Genomic DNA, 23256 nt, shown 5'->3' with positions numbered 1-23256 from the left:
CTGATGCTATGTATTAATTTAGTCATCCTACGCTGAATGTTTTCTAACGAATTTATGTCCATTTTGTAATACGGAGACCAGAACTGAGCTGCATAATCAAGGTGAGGCCTTACTAATGATGTATAAAGCTGCAGTATGACCTCTGGACTTCTGTTGCTTACACTTCTTGATATAAATCCCAGTAATCTATTTGCCTTATTACGTACGCTTAGGCATTGCTGTCTTGGTTTAAGGTTGCTGCTCACCATAACCCCCAAGTCCTTTTCGCAATCTGTATGGCTAAGTTCTACATCATTTAATTTATAAGTACTAGGGTTATGGGCACTCCCAAGCTTCAGAACCTTGCACTTATCTACATTGAACTGCATCTGCCACTTTTCTGACCAAGAATAGAGTTTGTTTAAATCCTCCTGAAGTTCCCTAACATCTACGTTTGAATCAATTATCCTACCTATCTTTGTGTCATCGGCGAATTTGCTCATATCACTAGTAATTCCCTCATCAAGATCATTGATATATATTATAAACAACAACGGGCCCAAGACTGATCCCTGTGGAACGCCACTTGTTACAGATCCCCACTCGGATTTAACCCCATTTATGGACACTCTCTGCTTCCTGTCAGTGAGCCATGACTCGATCCACGAGAGCACTTTTCCCCCAATGCCATGGGCTGCCACTTTCTTTAACAGTCTATGGTGCGGAACTCTATCAAAAGCCTTACTAAAATCTAAGTAAATAATATCAAATTCTTTATTGTGGTCAACAGCCTCAAAAGCTTTACTGAAGAAAGTTAATAAATTAGTTTGACAAGACCGGCCTCTTGTGAATCCATGCTGAGTATCATTAATCAAGCTATGCTTATCGAGATGGCTTCTTATAATCTCAGCTATAATTGACTCTAGTAATTTGCCTACAATTGAGGTCAGGCTTATTGGGCGGTAATTTGACGGTAACGACTTGTCCCCTGTTTTAAAAATAGGAGTTACATTAGCCATCTTCCACATATCAGACACTACACCTGTTTGAAGAGATAAATTAAAAATATTAGTTAATGGTTCACAGAGTTCCATTTTGCATTCCTTAAGAACCCTTGAAAAAACCTCATCAGGACCCGGCGACTTATTTTGCTTCAGTCTGTCTATCTGCCTCACAACCATCTCACTAGTGACTGTGATGTTACATAATTTATCTTCTTCTAGCCCACTGTAAAAATTAATTACTGGAATATTGTTAGTGTCTTCCTGTGTAAAAACTGAGAGAAAATAATTATTTAAAATCAAGCACATTTCATTCTCATTGTCAGTAAGGTGCCCATAGTTATTTTTAAGGGGACCTATCTTATCTCTAACTTTTGTTCTATAGACCTGGAAAAAACTTTTTGGGTTAGTTTTAGAATCCCTAGCAACTTTAATTTCATAGTCCCTTTTAGCTTTTCTTATCCCCTTTTTAATGTCCCTCTTAATGTCAATATACTGATTCATAAGATGACCCTCACCTCTTTTGATACGCCTATAAATTCCTTTCTTATGCCCTAGTAGATATTTGAGCCTATTATTCATCCATTTTGGGTCATTTCTATTTGATCTAATTTCTTTATATGGGATAAACGCTCTTTGAGCAGCATGTATAGTGTTCAGAAAACTGTCATATTGATAGCTCTCTTCGTTACCCCAGTCAACAGATGATAAGTGTTCTTTAAGCCCATCGTAATCTGCTAAGCGAAAATCTGGGACTGTTACTGAGTTATCGCTACTATCGTACTTCCATTCAATGCTAAATGTAATTGATTTGTGGTCGCTAGCACCCAGTTCCTCTGAAATTTCTAAATTATTAACAAGGGATTCATTGTTTGCCATAACTAAGTCAAGCAGGTTATTTCCCCTTGTAGGTTCTGTCACAAACTGCTTCAAAAAACAATCCTGAAATACTTATAAGAAGTCGTACGATTCTAAATTCCCAGTCAAGAAATTCCAATCAACATGACTAAAGTTAAAGTCTCCTAGAATTACTACATTATCGTGCCTTGTGGCCTTAACAATTTCCTCCCATAGTAGTTTCCCTTGGTCCCTATCTAAGTTAGGGGGACGGTATATCACTCCTAAAATCAGTTTTTCATGCCCCTCTGAAAATTCTATCCAAACAGACTCTGTATGTGTTACTTCAGACTTAATACCCGTTTTTATGCAACAGTTCAAGCGATCTCGGACGTACAATGCCACCCCACCCCCCCTCCCAATACTTCTATCTTCTTGGAACAATTTAAAACCCTGAATATGACATTTCGCAGGCATGTCCCGACTTTTTGAATTAAACCACGTCTCAGTTAAGGCAAATACATCAATGTTACCTACACTAGCAACTAATCTCAACTCGTCCATCTTATTCCTAGCACTACGGCAATTAGCATAATAAACATTGAAAGACTCTCCTTTCTCTTTACCCTTCCTGCTCATTTCTATTTTTCTACTAAACCTATTACCGTCTTTATCACCCAAGGTCCCTGGCTTTTCAATATCTATCTCGTTCTTATTATTACTAGTTCCCCTAGAACTCGTAATATTACTACACTGGGACTTCACTGTTTTCCTGCCAAAACCCATACCACTAACTATTCCTAGTTTAAAGTCCTAACTGCTCCCTCCACTGCAGTTGCCAGTGCTCCCACCCCACACCTAGATAAGTGAACCCCATCCCTAGCATACATGTCATTTCTGCCATAGAAGAGGTCCCAGTTGTCAATGAATGTTACCGCATTTTCCTTACAGTATTTGTCCAGCCAGCAATTGACACCAATTGCCCTGGACAACCATTCACTTCCAACTCCCCTCCTTGGCAAAATACCACATATGAGAGGGTTCCCACCCTTACTTCTAATTATTTCTATTGCTGACCTATACCTGCTAATCAGGTCCTCACTCCTACGTCTGCCAACATCGTTGCCTCCAGCACTGAGACAGATAATAGGATTGCTCCCATTACCTCTCATGATGTCATCCAGACGGCTAACAATATCCTCCATCCCAGCCCCAGGAAAGCAAACTCTCTGTCTCCTACTCCTGTCCTTCAAGCAGAACGCCCTATCCATATACCTAACTTGGCTATCCCCAACAACAACAATATTCTTACCTTCCTTAATGTCTTTCGTCGTGTCGTTCCCAGTAGTCAACTCACATTCGTCGGGTAGCACTGAGAATGTATTGGATGTTTCCACAACAGTTTCCACGGCAGTCTCTTTCTTCTTCATCGTTTCTACCTTTCCATTCGTCTTCTTGATCGTCAACTTCTTTCCCTGCTGTCCAGCCACTGACCAGTTTCCCTTCTTGACCTGAGGACTCAAAACAGGAGGACTACTACGAATCTTCTTGTTCTCCTCGGTCAATCGCCGAATTTCCAAATTCGCCAACCTCAATTCTTCCTTAAGCTGTTGGTAAAGTTGCTCGATGGAGGGCATCTTGCTTCAATTCTAGAGAGCGCGCAAACAGGTCTTCACAGAGCCAAGTACACGTCAACACTACCATCCTGCCAGATGACTGTGAAACAGAAACCTGTAACTGATTTGCATGATTGTAGGATTGCTGGTTTCTTCTTCTGTCTCATAAACACGCTAGATAACAGGGATATCTTGCTACTCCTACTTACACTTTGGTCACACTTCACAGACACGCACATGCATATATATACATACATCTAGGTTTTTCCCCTTTTTCTAAATAGCTCTTGTTCTTCTTTATTTCTTCTATTGTCCATGGGGAAGTGGAAAAGAATCTTTCCTCCGTAAGCCATGCGTGTCGTATGGGGTGACTAAAATGCCGGGAGCAATGGGCTAGTAACCCCTTCTCCTGTAGACATTTACTAAAAAAAGAGAAGAAGAAAAACTTTATAAAACTGGGATGCTTGAATGTGTGTGGATGTAGTGCAGATGACAAGAAACAGATGATTGCTGACGTTATGAATGAAAAGAAGTTGGATGTCCTGGCCCTAAGCGAAACAATGCTGAAGGGGGTAGGGGAGTTTCGGTGGGGGGAAATAAATGGGATTAAATCTGGAGTATCTGAGAGAGTTAGAGCAAAGGAAAGGGTAGCAGTAATGTTGAAGGATCAGTTAAGGAAGGAGAAAAGAGAATATGAATGTGTAAATTCAAGAATTATGTGGATTAAAGTAAAGGTTGGATGTGAAAAGTGGGTCATAATAAGCGTGTATGCACCTGGAGAAGAGAGGAATGTAGAGGAGAGAGAGATTTTGGGAGATGTTAAGTGAATGTATAGGAGCCTTTGAACCAATTGAGAGAGTAATTGTGGTAAGGGATCTGAATGCTAAAGTAGGAGAAACTTTTAGAGAGGGTGTGGTAGGTAAGTTTGGGGTGCCAGGTGTAAATGATAATAGGAGCCCTTTGATTGAACTTTGTATAGAAAGGGGTTTAGTTATAGGTAATACATATTTTAAGAAAAAGAGGATAAATAAGTATACAAGATATGATGTAGGGCGAAATGACAGTAGTTTGTTGGATTATGTATTGGTAGATAAAAGACTGTTGAGTAGACTTCAGGATGTACATGTTTATAGAGGGGCCACAGATATATCAGATCACTTTCTAGTTGTAGCTACACTGAGAGTAAAAGGTAGATGGGGTACAAGGAGAATAGAAGCATCAGGGAAGAGAGAGGTGAAGGTTTATAAACTAAAAGAGGAGGCAGTTAGGGTAAGATATAAACAGCTATTGGAGGACAGATGGGCTAATGAGAGCATAGGCAATGGGGTCGAAGAGGTATGGGGTAGGTTTAAAAATGTAGTGTTAGAGTGTTCAGCAGAAGTTTGTGGTTACAGGAAAGTGGGTGCAGGAGGGAAGAGGAGCGATTGGTGGAATGATGATATAGAGAGAGCAGTAAGGGAGAAAAAGTTAGCATATGAGAAGTTTTTACAAAGTAGAAATGCAAGGAGGGAAGAGTATATGGAGAAAAAGAGAGAGGTTAAGAGAGTGGTGAAGCAATGTAAAAAGAGAGCAAATGAGAGTGGGTGAGATGTTATCAACAAATTTTGTTGAAAATAAGAAAAAGTTTTGGAGTGAGATTAACAAGTTAAGGAAGCCTAGAGAACAAATGGATTTGTCAGTTAAAAATAGGAGAGCAGAGTTATTAAATGGAGAGTTAGAGGTATTGGGAAGATGGAGGGAATATTTTGAGGAATTGTTAAATGTTGATGAAGATAGGGAAGCTGTGATTTCGTGCATAGGGCAAGGAGGAATAACATCTTGTAGGAGTGAGGAAGAGCCAGTTGTGAGTGTGGGGGAAGTTCGTGAGGCAGTAGGTAAAATGAAAGGGAGTAAGGCAGCCAGGATTGATGGATAAAGATAGAAATGTTAAAAGCAGGTGGGGATATAGTTTTGGAGTGGTTGGTGCAATTATTTAATAAATGTATGCAAGAGGGTAAGGTACCTAGGGATTGGCAGAGAGCATGCATAGTTCCTTTGTATAAAGGCAAAGGGGACAAAACAGAGTGCAAAAATTATAGGGGGATAAGTCTGTTGAGTATACCTGGTAAAGTGTATGGTAGAGTTATTATTGAAAGAATTAAGTGTAAGATGGAGAATAGGATAGCAGATGAACAAGGAGGCTTTAGGAAAGGTAGGGGGTGTGTGGACCAGGTGTTTACAGTGAAACATATAGGTGAACAGTATTTAGATAAGGCTAAAGAGGTCTTTGTGGCATTTATAGATTGGGAAAAGGCGTATGACAGGGTGGATAGGAGGACAATGTGGCAGATGTTGCAGGTGTATGGTGTAGGAGGTAGGTTACTGAAAGCAGTGAAGAGTTTTTACGAGGATAGTGAGGCTCAAGTTAGAGTATGTAGGAAAGAGGGAAATTATTTCCCAGTAAAAGTAGGCCTTAGACAAGGATGTGTGATGTCACCGTGGTCGTTTAATATATTTATGGATGGGGTTGTAAGAGAAGTAAATGCGAGGGTCTTGGCAAAAGGCGTGGAGTTAAAAGAGAAAGAATCACACAAAGTGGGAGTTGTCACAGTTGCTCTTTGCTGATGACACTGTGCTCTTGGGAGATTCTGAAGAGAAGTTGCAGAGATTGGTGGATGAATTTGGTAGGGTGTGCAAAAGAAGAAAATTAAAAGTGAATACAGGAAAGAGTAAAGTTATGAGGATAAAAAGATTAGGTGACAAAAGATTGGATATCAGATTGGAGGGAGAGAGTATGGAGGAGGTGAATGTATTCAGATATTTGGGAGTGGACGTGTCAGCGGATGGGTCTATGAAAGATGAGGTGAATCATAGAATTGATGAGGGGAAAAGGGTGAGTGGTGCACTTAGGAGTCTGTGGAGACAAAACTTTGTCCTTGGAGGCAAAGAGGGGAATGTATGAGAGTATAGTTTTACCAACGCTCTTATATGGGTGTGAAGCATGGGTGATGAATGTTGCAGCGAGGAGAAGGCTGGAGGCAGTGGAGATGTCAAGGCTGGAGGCAGTGGAGATGTCATGTCTGAGGGCAATGTGTGGTGTGAATATAATGCAGAGAATTTGTAGTTTGGAAGTTAGGAGGAGGAGCGGGATTGCCAAAACTGTTGTCCAGAGGGCTGAGGAAGGGTTGTTGAGGTGGTTCGGACATGTAGAGAGAATGGAGCGAAACAGAGTGACTTCAAGAGTGTATCAGTCTGTAGTGGAAGGAAGGCGGGGTAGGGGTCGGCCTAGGAAAGGTTGGAGAGAGAGGGTAAAGGAGGTTTTGTGTGCGAGGGGCTTGGACTTCCAGCAGGCATGCGTGAGCGTGTTTGATAGGAGTGAATGGAGACAAATTGTTTTTAATACTTGACGTGCTGTTGGAGTGTGAGCAAAGTAACACTTATGAAGGGGTTCAGGGAAACCGGCAGGCCGGACTCGAGTCCTGGAGATGGGAAATACAGTGCCTGCACTCTGAAGGAGGGGTGTTAATGTTGCAGTTTAAAAACTGTAGTGTAAAGCACCCTTCTGGCAAGACAGTGATGGAATGAATGATGGTGAAAGTTTTTCTTTTTCGGGCCACCCTGCCTTGGTGGGAATCGGCCAGTGTGATAATAATAATAAAAAAAAAATAAATTACAGTATATGAGCAAGGAGCCAGTAATCCCTTCTCCTGTATAAATTACTACATGTAAAGAGAAGAAAAACTTTCTTTTTCAGGTTACCCTGCCTTGATGAGGGATGGCTAAATTATAAAAAACAAAAAATCCAGTAGTTACATTTGTTTGGCGAGTTTTGATACAACTTTTAACACATCAGCAGTCTCCCACCAAGGCAGTGTGACCCAAAAAAAGAAACAAAATTTCACCATCACACTTAATCACTGTCTTTGCAGAGGCTGAGCTCAAACAGTAAAGATGTCGCTCCAAATAGCAAACATCCCAAACCCCTCCTTTAACCCTTTCAGGGTTTCTGACGTACTAGTACGGCTTATGCACCAGGGTTATTGACGTACTAGTACGCCTAAATTCTAGCGCCTTCAAATCTAGCGAGAGAAAGCTGGTAGGCCTACATATGAAAGAATGGGTCTATGTGGTCAGTGTGCACAGTATAAAAAAAAAATCCTGCAGCACACAATGCGTAATGAGAGAAAAATAAAAACTGACCGTGTTTTTGGTTTAAAACAGCGACTTTGCACTGTATTTTCGTATGGTATTTATGGCTGTACTCTAGTTTTCCTGGTCTCGATTTATAGAATGGAAGACATATTACAGAAATTGAGATGATCTTGATTGGTTTCACAATGAAAAGTACCTTGAAATTGAGCTCAAAATAGCAGAAGTGTTCGATTTTTGCAAAAGTTCAAACGTAAACAAATCATGCCACACATCCAACACACATCAACTGGCGAGTCTAATATTCTTTCACAAGTGCGCTGATATTATTTATACCATTTCTACACTAATGCAGTAGTCTGCATAACAGTAAATCTTCAATTTTTTGTGAGAATAAAAATTCAAAGTGGAAAGCAAAAGAAATGTTAGAGGGGCCTGGGGACATGACTAACAGAGGAAATGTTATTTTAGTGCCAGGAATGTCTGTCTTGTTTATTCTGGACCCTATTTGGAAACTGGCATCTTCTGAAATGTGTGTGAAATTGGCAAAATTGCTAATTTCTGAGCACTTTACTGGATAGTTGAAATCAGTAAATGGGTGGTTTCTTGTACTCATTCGATAGAAAAAAATGGAGTTCTAGCGAAATAGTTATGGTTTTTGTCAACTAGTACACTGGAATTGGCCAAAAATAGGGCTCAAAGTCGACGAAATCGCCGATGCGTAAACATCATCGAGACCGCTAACTTCATGAGAGCATAATTCCGTACGTTTTCCATCAAGTTTCATACTTTTGGTGTCATTGTGATCGGGAAAAGATTCTCTATCTTTTCATATTAAAAACTAATTTTTTTTTCCCGAAAAATTTTCGATCGAGAACAAGTTTAGGAGAGTGCCTCTCAACCCTGAAAGAGTTAAAGTGCAGGCATTGTAATTCCCACCCCCAAGACTCAAGTCCATTTAACCAGTTTCCCTGAATCCCTTTGCAAAATATTACACTGCTCACACTCCAACAGCTTGTCAAGTCCCAAAAACCTTCAGTCTCCACTCCTATCTAACACATGCCTGTTGTATGTCCAAGTCCCTTGCACACAAAACCTCTTTTACCCCCTCCCTCCATCCTTTCCTAGGATGACCCTTGCCCCTCCTTCCTTTCACTACAGATTTATACACCCTTCAAGTCATCCTGTTCTGCTCCATCCTCTGCTTTGAGGCTTATTCAGGCCACCAATCAAAATCATCTCCATTGTACTAATACGTCTTCCAGTCTACCAAATGGCACCAAGAAATAGCCAATATAACCATAAACACCTAACAGTTGATGTTTTATCGAAAACACAAGGTCAGATGTTCAATGTTCCCATAATAGATTGTGTGGGTAATTTTTTTTTTTTTTTTTTTTTTTTTGTGCTGTGCACATCAACCAGACAGAAACCATTCTTTCATGCACTGATCATGTACTGATCACAGAATATTTGAGGATGGTGTGACATTTGACCCAATGACATATCTATGCAAGAGGCAGTGAAAGTCCATATTTTTGGAACTTTTTATTTGCATGGAGTTTCTGAACAGGTTAAATCATACACATGGTATTTCAAAGATACTTGTTCCCTGTATTGTGTCTAAGTGTTCTGTTGTAGCTCTCCAGAAGTTTAAGCTCTGGGTTGATATTTGTACTAAGTGTCCTGTACATATATACATTATGCACGGAGAAAAATGTGACTATTTTGAATGTTAAGCAAATTTAAACTTTTGAATAGGGGAGGGGGAGGGGGGGGGGGTCAGTGTTGCCTGGAACCTAAATGAGTGATATTCTAAGAGCTGATTTCCACCGAGTAACAAAGGGTTTCAGGTGATTAGCTGTTGTCAATCTCCATGCACAAATACCATAGGTGAGGTAGGGATAGATTATGAATTAGTATAGAGGGAGCAGAAAGGTTTTGTGTACATACCATATTTTTCAAAGAATGCCCACGGTATTGGATATTTTTTTTTTTTTTTTTTAAGAAATGTTGTGCGTGTGCTGAGGGAGCGAAAGTAAAATTTTTTTTTTTTTTTTTTTTTTCAACAAGTCGGCCGTCTCCCACCGAGGCAGGGTGACCCAAAAAAGAAAGAAAATCCCCAAAAAGAAAATACTTTCATCATCATTCAACACTTTCACCACACTCGCACATTATCACTGTTTTTGCAGAGGTGCTCAGAATACAACAGTCTAGAAGCATACACATATAAAGATACACAACATATCCCTCCAAACTGCCAATATCCCAAACCCCTCCTTTAAAGTGCAGGCATTGTACTTCCCATTTCCAGGACTCAAGTCCGACTATATGAAAATAACCGGTTTCCCTGAATCCCTTCACTAAATATTACCCTGCTCACACTCCAACAGATCGTCAGGTCCCAAGTACCATTCGTCTCCATTCACTCCTATCTAACACGCTCACGCACGCTTGCTGGAAGTCCAAGCCCCTCGCCCACAAAACCTCCTTTACGAAAGTAAAATATATACTGTAATTTAGAGTGCAGTATAGTTCCTAAAATGGCTTGGTCTTGTAGAAAACTTGAGCAACATGGATACAACAAGAACACACAAATCTTGGATGGATGAGGGATATAAAGAATGCTTGAACAAGATGAAATGGACGTTTTGAGACATTACTCAAGCATCCGGCTAGCAAGTACAAATGTGTTAATTTAAGTAGAGGCAAATGGTTGTTCAAGAGTTGACAAGATGTTTGAGTGTGAGCATGGTAATGTATGTAGGAACTTTGGATAACTGGAAAGGCACACTTGAGTTTTGGAGGTGGGAAATACTATACGATGCCTGCACTCTGAAAGATGTTATGATTTGGTGGGTCATATTCCACCTGTTATCAAACCATGTCTGCTGGATCCTGAAACAATGTCACTGCTGACCAATTACTATGAACTTTACATCAAAAGTGGACTGTCATGAATAAAGTTTTACGCATTTTTAAAGTTCAATATATTTAAGTATCAGACCAGAAATTTCCTTCGAGTTTAAACCACAAAAACAATTTTACGTAAGTAGAATTAAGCAGCTTGCATGAAAAAGTTCGATCAAAATTGTCAAAGCCTACAAAATTTTAATATCCAAATGAGATTTTACACAATAGTAAAATAGTTTTATTAGAATAAACCATTTCTAGCTATAATTCAAGGGCATGCTTAATACGTTATCAGAACACTAACTTACTTCATATATGCATCGCTATTTAAAAAATACAAGCAATTACGTAACAGAAGCGTAGAAAAAACATTTTAATGTATGACATGAACATCGTACAAATATATTAATGAAATTATGGTATACAATACTGTAGTTTACATAATCAATACAAAATTACAATTAATTTATCCCTGAAGAACACAGTAAGCTGCCATACCCTTGATCCATTTCCCAGCTGTATTTTTGACCTAACTTTAAAGAAAAAATATTGTTTAGAATGATTTACAAAAAATTTACCAGCACAAAATTATGGCATAAAGTATTTAAGAAACTTGCAGATCCAAAACTAAGGAAAACTAAGGCTTATATTAAGGAGTTAACATTTTCACAAGTTGCAGAAGGATCAAACATTAGCACCATGATATATTACCTACAAAAACATATTAGTTATGCTAGAACAGTACCCACAAAGCAGAATCAAACAAACTACCTTAATAGAACAGACCTGAAAATTATGGGCAAAATCCACTGGTAAACTGTAATTTTAACTCCTTCATTTACAATGTTTATTGCATCATAATTGGAAATTGTGCATAATGTTAGGTATACAGTAGAGTACTTCAATACATTTCTTTTTTTTTACTAGTTTTTAACATTCTGATTTAATGGGGACATTGACAAACTCTTATTAGTCTGTTACATCAAGGGTTTGTGTAACTGAAAGCTATTTAGTTATTGGATAAGAAGTGCTACCAAAATATGCACTTCCACTTCAAAGTCAATATTTCCCTTGAATCACTTTTGTTTGCCTATTATTACCTCCCTGGCTCTAAGTATTTCCACTGCTTAATTTTGATCAACATCTATTTATTAATCAAGTACAATCTCCAATGAATTAGCTACCATATCAATAATTTTTGCCATTTAAATATCATACCTTTGTTCATGAGAAGTCTAGTAAAAGAATGCTGCTTTCTACATGCAGGGGAAGGTGAGAGAGAATGTGAGGGGGAGAGGAGGGAAAAAGGGGAGGGAGGGAGGGAGGGAGGGAGGGGAGGAAGAAAGAGAGGGGGAGGAAGAAAGAGAGGGAGAGGAAGGGGGGAGAGAGAGGGAGAGGGGACACGGGGAGGGGAGAGAGAGAGCGCCTTCACATCAGCTTTGGTCTGGTTTTTATCGAGAGGCCACTACTGCTAAATACAAGGCTTGGAGAAAGTATAAGCATCCCACTATCTATAACAGGAACCTGCACAGGCAAGCCTGATGGCAAATGGAAGAAGTCCAAAACTAAGCCATCTTTATGTGGGAAGCTCGCTCTCTCTCTCTCTCTCTCTCTCTCTCTCTCTCTCTCTCACACACACACACACACACACACACACACACACACACACACACACACACACACACACACACACACACACACACACAAAAGAGTAGAGCAGAAATTAGCAACTGCAGATCACTGTCGCTCCTGTCAATCACTAGCAAGATTCTTGACAATCTCATGGAAGATGACTGTTTTTCAACTACTACTTGCTTCTTTGTGACTGTCAATATGGCTTCAGAAAAGGTCACTGCTGCTAATCTGCTTTTAAGCCTCTACACTATGTGGCAACAGTCGCTGGATGAATCCAAGATCAGTCAGCTGTGTGACAGCACTGGACACTGCTGGTGCTTTCAACCTAGTATGGCACCAGAAACTCTTTTCACAACTGCAAGCACTTGGAGTCTGGATGCTCACTATGCCAGTTAACAAGGTAATCAATCAGTGCCAGTGTTCCATAGGGAATTGTGCTTGGGCCATTGCTATGGAATGTCTACTTCAATGACTTAACTTATCCCAGAATCCCATGCATATGCAGATGACTGTACTCTGTATTGGATTACCCCAATACATAAAGGAGGAAACCTAACTGATGTAAATAATTAGCCCTATATATAACTTGCCAATGTTATCCAAAATCTTTGAAAAAAAAAAAATCCACAAGAGATTATACTCTTTTCTAGCATCACTCAATATATTCCACCCCTGCCAGTTTGATTTCAGACCAAATAAAAGCACAAGCAATGCAATTATAAAAATGTTAGACTTCCTTTAAGCAGCTCTTGAGAATAATGAATATCCACTAGACTCTTTAGACTTTAAGAAAGCTTTTGGTACAGTAGACCACAACATCCTGCACCTTAAACTTGGACATTATGGTATCAGAGATCGTGCACTTGCATATCTGAAGTCCTGTCTTAACAAGAGACACCAATACATCTCCATCCAGGGCATAACTTCATCAATGTGACCTATTAACACAGGGGTTCCCTAAGGCAGTGTTTTTGGCCCTCTGCTTTTCCTCATATACATCAATGATCTTCCAAATACATTTCAACAACTTAGACCTGTTCTATTTGCAGATGACAACTTTTATCATCTCCCACCCAAATTTGAACTCTCAATAACATTGTTAATGACGAGCTCAAAAATACTTACCTATATGACTACCAATAAACTCATTAACAAGGCCTTCTACATGATGTCTGGGAACAGAGCTACAAATGTCCTACTAAATGTTATGATTAACAGTTCTCCCATTGCAAGACAAAACAAAGGAAAATTATTAGGTCTGTTCCTCGACAGCAACTTGAAATTTAACATCCACATTCTGCACAAAAAGAAGTATCCAAATAAACTGTCATCCTCTCTATGATACATTACTATGTACCTCAAACAGAATACATCAGATAGTAATCTAATTTATCCCTACCTTGCCTATGCCATTTGTGCCTGGGGATACATTACAGTAAATCATCTAAAGCCAATACTAACTTAACAAAAAGCAGCTGTATAAATGATCACCCAGTCTACTGCCAGAAAACACTCCCCAAATCTTCAGAGGTCTATGCTTAATATACATAAAATTCACTCATACTACTGTGAATACTACACATACAGCACAATCAATTCTAATATTAATACTACCCTGAAACTCTTTCTTGATAGCTGCAACAGAACTCGCAGGCATATTTCTTTTTTTTTTTTTTTAACATGTCGTCTGTTTCCCACCAAGCCAGGGTGACCCAAAAAAAAAAAAAAAAAAATTCATTATCATTCAACACTTTCACCATCACTCATATATAATCAATGTCTTTGCAGAGGTGCTCAGATACGACAGTTCAGATGCCACTCCAAACAGCCAATATCCCAAACCCCTCCAAGACTTAAGCCCAGCTAACCAGTTTCCCTGAAGCCCTTCACAAAATATTACCCTGCTCACACTCCAATAGTTCATCAGGACCCAAAAACCATTCATCTCCATTCACTCCTATTTAACATGCTCATGCACACTTTCTGGAAGTTCAAGCCCCTCATCCACAAAGCCTCCTTTACCCCTTCCCTCCAACCTTTCCTAGGACGACCCCTACCCCACCTTTCTTTCCCTACAGATTTATACGCTCTCCAAGTCATTCTCCTTTGATCCATCCTCTTTAAATGACCAAACCACCTCAACAACCCCTTTTCAGCCCTCTGACATACTTTTATTAACTCCACACCTCCTCCTAATTTCCGCACAATATTTACACCACACATTGCCCTTAGACATGACGTCTCCAATGCCTCCAGCCTCCTCCTTGTTGCAGCATTTACAACCCATGCTTCACACCCATATATTAGTGTTGGTACCACTGTACTCGTACATTTCCTTCTTTGCCTCCATGGATAATGTCTCCAAAGATACCTCAAAGCACTAATCACTTTTTTTCCTTCCTCAATTCTATGGTTAACCTCATCCTTCATAAAAACCATCTGCTGACAAGTCAATTCCCAAATACCTGAACACATTCCCTTCTTCCATACTTCCTCCCTCCAATGTGATATCCAATTTTTCTTTAAATCGTTTGATACCCCTCATCACCTTACTCTTATCTATGTTCACTTTCAACTTTCTTCCTTTATACACCCTTCCAAACTCATCCACTAACCTTTGCAACTTTTCTTTAGAATCTCGCAACAGCACAGTATCACAAGCATAATACTAGACAAAAATCTGATATTCCCCATGTCCGACTCAACCTATGTAAAAACTCAATACAGGTCTCCCTCCACATTTGTAAGGGTTAGGGGATCAAGAACCTCACAAGTGTTGAAAAATCGCGAATGTTTGGTGCACAGATATACTGTAGGGAAATATAACAATAGCATTTACTTAGCCTAACAGTACTGCTTCCTTAACCTATTGAACCATGAACAATCATAAAACACATGAAAACATCGTAAAATATTGTACTAGTGCCAGCCCTTTGGTAAAGAAGGTGAAAAGGACGATAGAATTCAAGAAAGAACTCACAGTAGAGTACCAAAGTGGAGGAGGAAGAGAGGGGAGAATGTGCTTTCTGCAGTGATTCTACGATATGCACAATACTAAAGCAGCAAGAGTCGATAAAGGCTATAGCGCCAGCCAGCGATAAAGTGTAGCATTAACAGTGAAGCAAGCAAGATAAGCGGCTAATTGATAGAAAAAGGACAGCACGAACCTAACTACAATGTTGTTGGAGTTATATAGGGCAACTGATAACCCCACCGTCTCTACCGCTTCTGCTGCCGCCTCCACCACCACTATGTAAGGCTTATACTCTCAGTCGCCCTTATACACCCAACAACAACAACGCAACAACACTCAAAACATAATGACATATTTTATTCATTTTAGAGTATATGTCATGTTTCTATGTTATTAATATTGTTTATTATGTTTATTATGGGAGACGGCCAACTTGTTAAAAAAAAAAATCCATGGAGTTGACATAAGTATCATATTGAAGGACTATCTTGTCCTATCTCCCAACAAACTCTGCCACCCCCGTAATTCCTAACGTATGTAATGACATATTTTAAATATGATGGGCGGCTGGGCATTTGCGAATGTTCGAAACCCGCAAAAGTGGAACTCACGAATGTGGAGGGAAACCTGTATGCATAAAAGGATTTAAAATCTGGAACTTTTGCCTGAAGATTCTAAAGGTTCCCTGGTTGCCAACCACTTCAAAGCTACTGTTAGAAAACATCTCTATCTTAATGTGATCCTGACAACAATTTCTTCTGACCAATAAATCCTTAAACCCAGTCTTTTATCAAACACTGTCCCTGTTCTTGCTCCATCCGTCCTTCAACTCTCATTTATTACTACAAAAGTATTTGTGTGTCAATTCAGGTGCCTAGCTTCATTCTTAATGCATCTCTAATTAGAATATTTTATTGAATTACTGAATACCTTCAATATTGTATAAACTAAGTATCTTATTCTCATGTACTTTATGTATCTCAATATCTATTAATTATGTGTTAGTTTCACCGCTGCCCAAAATACCTTGCATAACAAGGGGTTTTATATAAAGTAGTTTACCCAGGTCAATTACCATAACTGTATACTGTACAGTACTCCACTTTATAGAAATAAAGTTATTTGTCTGTTTATAAAACAGATTGAGAGGAGGGTGTGTACAAGGCCTTACCTGACCCCAGGAAAATTGGTAAAAATCAAATATTTCCAATACTTTGAGGCTGAATTCCAGCTAATTCTGGTCCTGGAACCAACCAAAATTAATAGTATGTCTACAATTCTATCAAATGATACCAAGAAACAGCCAATATGACCAGAGAAACCATCCTAGAAAACACTCAAAATCACTATTTTACATCAAACAAGGCAAGAGTTTTGTTTTCCCATCACGCAAAGTGCAGGGCAGTATTTTTTTTTTTTAAATTGTGCCAAAATTTACTGCTCTCAGCTTATCCGAGTGAGCTGAGCTCAAGATGTAGCTCTACTTGGGGGACCCTAACGTCAATAACGTAGACTTACGTGACTAATAGTGAAAGGGTTAAGTGCAGTGGAATGGTCATCCTTCCTCATTCAGCTGTCCATCAGTAAGCTTTTCAAGAATGTGCATGTGATATTTTCCCCCAGCTACTGCAACAGCTACCCATCCTCAAAGTAGACACTCATTTGTCCTGCACAAGGATCATGCAAATACTCGAGCAATGATGCCAAGTTAACTTTTTTGTGTATACATATTTCATATGCAACTACTTAACAGTAGCAGAACTCTTACCTACTCCCAAACACCAAGTGCCAGTTTTATGCATTTCAGATAATTGCTAAACATTTTTGGTCTTGTGCAGATTTCCCTCTTTGCGCCACCCCTACTCTCAACGGCAAACCTTGCAAGTTCTGTACCCCTCGTCCAAAATGTTATTTTTATTTTATTATCACACTGGCCGATTCCCACCAAGGCAGGGTGGCCCGAAAAAGAAAAACTTTCACCATCATTCACTCCATCACTGTCTTGCCAGAAGGGTGCTTTACACTACAGTTTTTAAACTGCAACATTAACACCCCTCCTTCAGAATGTGATGGGGATTATCCCATGTATTTCTTTTCATGCCCTGTATTCCTTAACCCCTTGAGGGTCCAGACCCCCAATCTGAAGTGTCCACAGGGTCCAGGAATTAAAAAAAAATTTTTTTTACAAAAGTTGATGGGAAAGTGACGAAATTACACTTTCGCAAATTTTGCTGTCAGCGATATTTATGCATTGGTGATTTTGCCCACTTTGATTCCTATTTTAGGCCAATTACACTGTTCCAGCTGACCAAATTCTTAGCTATTTCGCTAGTATGCCTTCTATTTTATCGACTGAGCACAAGAAACCACCCAATCAACTATTTCAACTACCCAATAAAGTGATCAAAAATTGGTAATTTGGCTTTCACACAAATTTCAAAATACTGCATTTTCAAAACAGGGTCTAGAATAAATAATGCAGGCAGTCCTGGCACTAAAATAACATTTGCTCTGTTATCAGTTATGTTTCCAGGCTTTACACATGAATTCCATTTTGATCTTTTTTTTCACACAACATTTTTGGTTACAACAAAAAATTTAAGATTTACTGTTATGCAATACTGCATAATTGTATAAATAACATCAGTGCATTCATGAACACACATTAGACCCACCAGTTGACATGTACAGTGGAACCTGTTTTCGTTTGCCGTGGTTTTTGTCTAATTCAGTTTTTGACAACTTTTTTTTGTCAAATTTTTTTCCCAGTTTTCGTTCATCACCTTGGTTTTCGTTGAGTTGACAGTGGTCCGCCGTACTGAACGTGTCCGCCCATGCCCACACGAAGCATCCCACGCGTTCTGAGTCAGTCTGGCTTTGCTTTTCGTCAGTAGAGGGTGGTAGTGATGGTGGTAGAGGGTGGTAGTGATGGTGGTAGAGGGTGGTAGTGATGGTGGTAGAGGGTGGTAGTGATGGTGGTAGAGGGTGGTAGTGATGGTGGTAGAGGGTGGTAGTGATGGTGGTAGAGGGTGGTAGTGATGGTGGTAGAGGGTGATAGTGATGGTGGTAGAGGGTGATAGTGATGGTGGTAGAGATAACCTCTCCTCCTCCTCCCCTCCTCGCCGTCTTCCATACGTCAACAAGTCTTCAATAAAGGTAAAAGTGATGTTAAATGTTCATTTATCCATTTCATTGGTCTTTTATATTTATTTCTTATTGCTTTCTGCATGTAAAACTATAGTTATTCTCCATAAAATGTATTTGTTAATACTTTTAGGTGTCTGGAATGGATTAATTATATATACATTATTTCTTATGGGAAATATTGCTTTAGTTTTCATTAGACTTTCTGGAACGAATTGATGATGAAAACCAAGGTTCTACTGTACTGGACACTTGAAGTGATTTGTTTACTCTTCAACACAAATTGAACGTTTCCACTATGCTGAGCTCCATTTCAAGCTATTTTCATTCCTAAAACCAATCATCATCTCTATTTCTATAATATCTCTTCCATTCTATCAAATGAGACTAAAAACCATGTGAAAATACAAAGTCGATGTTTTAATCCAAAAACACGGTCACAGTTTTTTTTCTCATTATGCACTGTATATTGCAGGATTTTTTTTTACATGGTGCACACTTACCACAAAACCATTTTCTCATATCTAGGCACAAATTTACTGCTCACAGCTTAACTGAATGAGACGAGCTAATGACGTAGTACTACGGCACTGACCCTGGCTTCAAAACCGTAGAACTATGGCATGGACCTTCAAAGGGTTAAATACTCCTTACATTCTCATTACTCCTCATATCAACCTCACAACTCCAAGAACACTATCTTTTACAGTAACCACCAATGCTGTTTCCTCCCAATTCAGGAAAGGATATTACTGAAGCCATCACAGCTTACATAACTGATATTCACTGCTCTGAATGAGTCCTCTACAACTTCTGATCATAGCCCGTGTAATCTTAAACACCGTACAGCATTTGAGGACTCTCTCTCCCGACAGACAAGACCATTAAATTTCATACTCAAGCATACTTAAACAGTCTATTCCACCTTCTAATTCCTCCTGTCTCTTCACAGTCTACTAATCTTTTTTGCAATCCACATGCCTTAAGTCTTTAATGACCTCTCAGCCCCTATTACCAGAGCCTGAATTTAATTGATCATTCAAACATATAACTTTTACACGACTTTGTTATTTAAGATGTGTATGTTACAATGGAATATTAGAGAGATTACTGAGAAAATCAGTGTTCCAAGTGCTGATCTCCCAATTTTCTCAACGACGCATTTTTCCTTTTTAACCCTTTCAGGGTCCAGAAGCGAAATTTCAGTGTGCACCAGGGTCCAAGAATTTATAAAAAAAAAAAATGCTATTTTTTCTTATGAAATGGTGCAGTGTCTTTTTCTGAAGGTAATAAAACAAAAAGTACGAAATTTGATGGAAAACTGACAAAATTATGCTCTAGTGAATTTTGATGTGTCAACGATATCTACGCATCGGCGATTTTGCCAACATTGACTCCCATTTTAGGCCAATTACATTATTCCAGTCTATCAAATTCTTAGCAATTTCAAACCATACCCCGGCCGGGATTGAACCCGCGGTCAGAGTATCTCTGACTGCGGGTTCAATCCCGGCCGGGGTATGGTTTGTTTGCAATCGTGTCATTACGATTTCGTAAGTCTAAGCGATTTCACTAGTATTACTTTTATCCTATCAACTGAGCACAAGAGATCACTACATCAACTATTTCAACTACAAAATAAAGTGATCGGAAAATGGTAATTTGGTCAATTTAATGCAATGTTCAAAATATTCCAATTTCAAAATAGGGTCCAGAATAAACAATGCAGGCATTCCTGGCATTAAGCTAACATTTCCCCTGTTCATTAGCTATGGTTTGAGGCTTTACAAATTAATTCCATTTTGATTTTTTATTCACAATGAATTTTTATTCAAACCAAAAAATAGAAGATTTACTCTTATGCAATATTGCAATAATTGTATAAATAATATCAACACATTTGTGAACACGTATTAGACCCACCAGCTGGTGTGTATTAGACATGTGAGGTCAATTGTTTACTCTTGAACATCGGCAAAAATTTAATATTTCCTCTACTTTGAGCTCAGTTTCAACGATTTCCGGTACTAAAACCAATCAAAATCATTTCTATTTCTGTAATATATCTTTCATTTTGTCAAATGAGACCAGGAAATTGCAAATACAACTATGAAAAACATACGAAAAAACACGGCAAAGTCGGTTTTAATCGAAAATTATGATCTAAGTTTTTTCTCTCATTATACACTGTGTGCTGCAGGATTTGTTATATGTGGTGCACACATACCACATAGATGCATTCTCTCATATCTAGGCCCAAATTTACCACTCACAGCTTATCAGAGTGAGCCGAGCTCATGGCATAGATCTATGGTTTGGACCCTCAACTCAAAGCCGTAGATCAACGGTACGGACCCTGAAAGGGTTAAACTGGCCATCTCCCAAGGTAAGGTGACCCCAAGAAAGAGGCAGAATATTAACTGTCATTCATTGCATTAAGTGTGCTGACATTACAGTTCACCTGACCCTCCAAACTAATATCCTCACCCCTCCTTTTAAGTAAAAGGCACTGCTCTTACCACCTCCAAACCCAAGTCTGGCTAACTGGTTTTCCATGAATCCCTTCATAAATGTTACCTTACTCACAACCAAAGAGGATATCTATTAAAAATTGTTTGTCTCTACTCCAATACACACTCACAAACCTGCTGAATATTTGAGCCCCCTAGCGCTCAAAAGCTCCTTTTCCCTTCCCTCCCCCATCCTCTCCAAGGAAAACCCCCACCCCTCACAACCCTGACTGACATTTATTCACACACAAGTACATGCACATGCACACACATAGTATACATAACATACTATCTTGATAGTAAAGCACTGCATAATATATTCTCAATACAGAAAGTCTAATATTTTAAAATTATCACTGTACATATGCTTCTCAAATCTCTAACTACAGTATTCAAAATTAACCATTAGGACTAAATAGCTTAAAAAATAATGCAGAATTTAAACTAAAATTAAAATAACAATGCTTAACGTGTACAAACTCTTGTTCACTCATCTATTTCAATCATGTGAAGCACTATGCCTGATTTGGTCACTTATCACAAGAATTAACAAGAGTAAGTACTAAGCCATACTTGAGATTTCTTAGTGGGATGCAACAGGCTCCATGACAATCATAAGATAAGAAACAAGTATCGAAAGAGATATTTATGTATAGTTTAATCTATGGTCACGATCAATGCAAATAAAGAAACCTATAAAATGGAAACATCTAAAAATTTCAATAAGCTTTTACATTATGCAGCACAGTATATTTCAAAAAAACAAGAATATTTCCCTAATTGAAGTCAAATGTGAGTTTCCTCTTTTGTGTCTTACCAAGCAAATCATGATTGATGGCATCCTTAAATAAACTGTGTATCATACACCCCATCCTCACATACAAAAATGTGAATCATAATTACAAAAGCATCTTAATCTACCAATAAAATAAACAGCTTATAAAATGACCTCTCAATGCAATCAAATCCCATTAGTCCAAACCTGTTACCCAGAAATTCAATATCACAAACTAACCATCTCAAACTCAACAAGTCATGATGTTCTTGAGCCTAATCAGAAAAAAAAAAATTTATAAAAGGAATCTAAAGTCAAACCACCAAATTTGGGTCCAATATCAAACTCATGAGCCACCCTCTGACAACCCCCCCCCCCCACCCCCGCTTAATACATTCTTAACTTGCATATACAGTCCTGTACTGCAACCCTATATTTTACATTGATAAGAAATCCTGAGTGGGGCAAGTTCCTTACCAATATTTTTACATTAATGAATAGTATAAAAAGTAGGAAAAGGTATGTTAAGTGATGCTCACTATAGTGAAAGAAAATTATTAGCCAACTGCAAAAGATGCTTGCCAATGATGGCAACTGACATCTTAAAATTCTGCTTTAAGGCTTGATTTCATGCTGAATTACCCATTTCTACTAGTTTTTGTTTCCCACACTATACTTAAATCACCTGCATCAGAACAGCAGGAAGAAAACTGTCTGCACTGATGTTTTAACTTGTTTCACCACAGTACTGTATCATACTTTATGCAGTTAGTGCTATAAATACATTCCCATGACTTCTATTGATATAGTATACTAAAATTAAAATTCTACAATAGTTGTTTGTTGGTGACTAAAAAGCAAGAATGAGTAAGAATGTAAGACGACAACTATCATGAAAAGCCTTTGTGATCACAAGCCCATACCAAGTAGCCTCCACGTAACATTAGGTTATTAGTAGACATGACTGCAAACATTTTTATCCCAGCATTTACAGATCCACAGAACTGTTACCATTCCTCCATTAAAATAAAAATTTAATAATGCCTATATCTAGTGTATTTTTAATACACTAGATCCCTTTCTTAAAAGATAAAACTGTTCTATATTGGACAATCTTAAAGTAAATAAAACTAGTTTCATAAAGTACTTTCACCTTTCATATTAAACCCTTAATTTCTTTAGAAAAGGAGGTGGTGAAGGGAAGAGGGGGATGGAAAGGGGAAAATTTATTATGATAATTAAACCAATTCTTCTAGATTATCATTGTTGACTTAAGATGAATTTTTGGTCAAAGCTTTATTCACTACATACTCTTATTACCAATGGTCATCATGAGAAATTCATAATTATTACCAATGGTCATTACAAGAAGTTCATAATTATTTGAAAGAAGGCTCTTCAATACCATTATGACAACTGTGGCTGCTGCTGCTGAACATACATCTGTCTAGCTTGAGAGCTAAAACCTGATGTGAACTAATACCTTTAAAAACCTGACATTTTCACTGATAAAAGTAAATTTATTATTTTAATCTTGTCATGTTCACAAGTGTTGCCAGACAGCTGCTGCCTACAGCAACCAAACTTGATGCTCTGTTCCATATTTTCTCTCTTCACTACTTTTCCATTCCCTAATGCAATTCTTGATTTTCCTCTATTTGCCAATTCTTACATTATTTTACACATCAACTTAATGATTAAGTAGGTTTTCATCTTGCAACACAATATCAGAAGGCAGCAACAA

At 38.5% G+C, this 23256-nt stretch overlaps 1 protein-coding gene across 13 annotated transcripts in view; it reads right to left on the bottom strand.

The window, feature by feature from the left end:
• The window catches only part of shi (dynamin-1 shibire), a 411365-nt gene that overhangs the window by 270678 nt on the left and 117431 nt on the right, over positions 1-23256 (bottom strand). The window lies entirely within an intron of this gene.

This window comes from Cherax quadricarinatus, chromosome 51 (genome assembly GCF_038502225.1).
Source record: "Cherax quadricarinatus isolate ZL_2023a chromosome 51, ASM3850222v1, whole genome shotgun sequence".
Classification (NCBI taxonomy): domain Eukaryota; kingdom Metazoa; phylum Arthropoda; class Malacostraca; order Decapoda; family Parastacidae; genus Cherax; species Cherax quadricarinatus.
The sequence above is the reverse complement of the archived record's forward strand: the minus strand, read 5'-3'. Positions and strand labels throughout refer to the sequence as shown.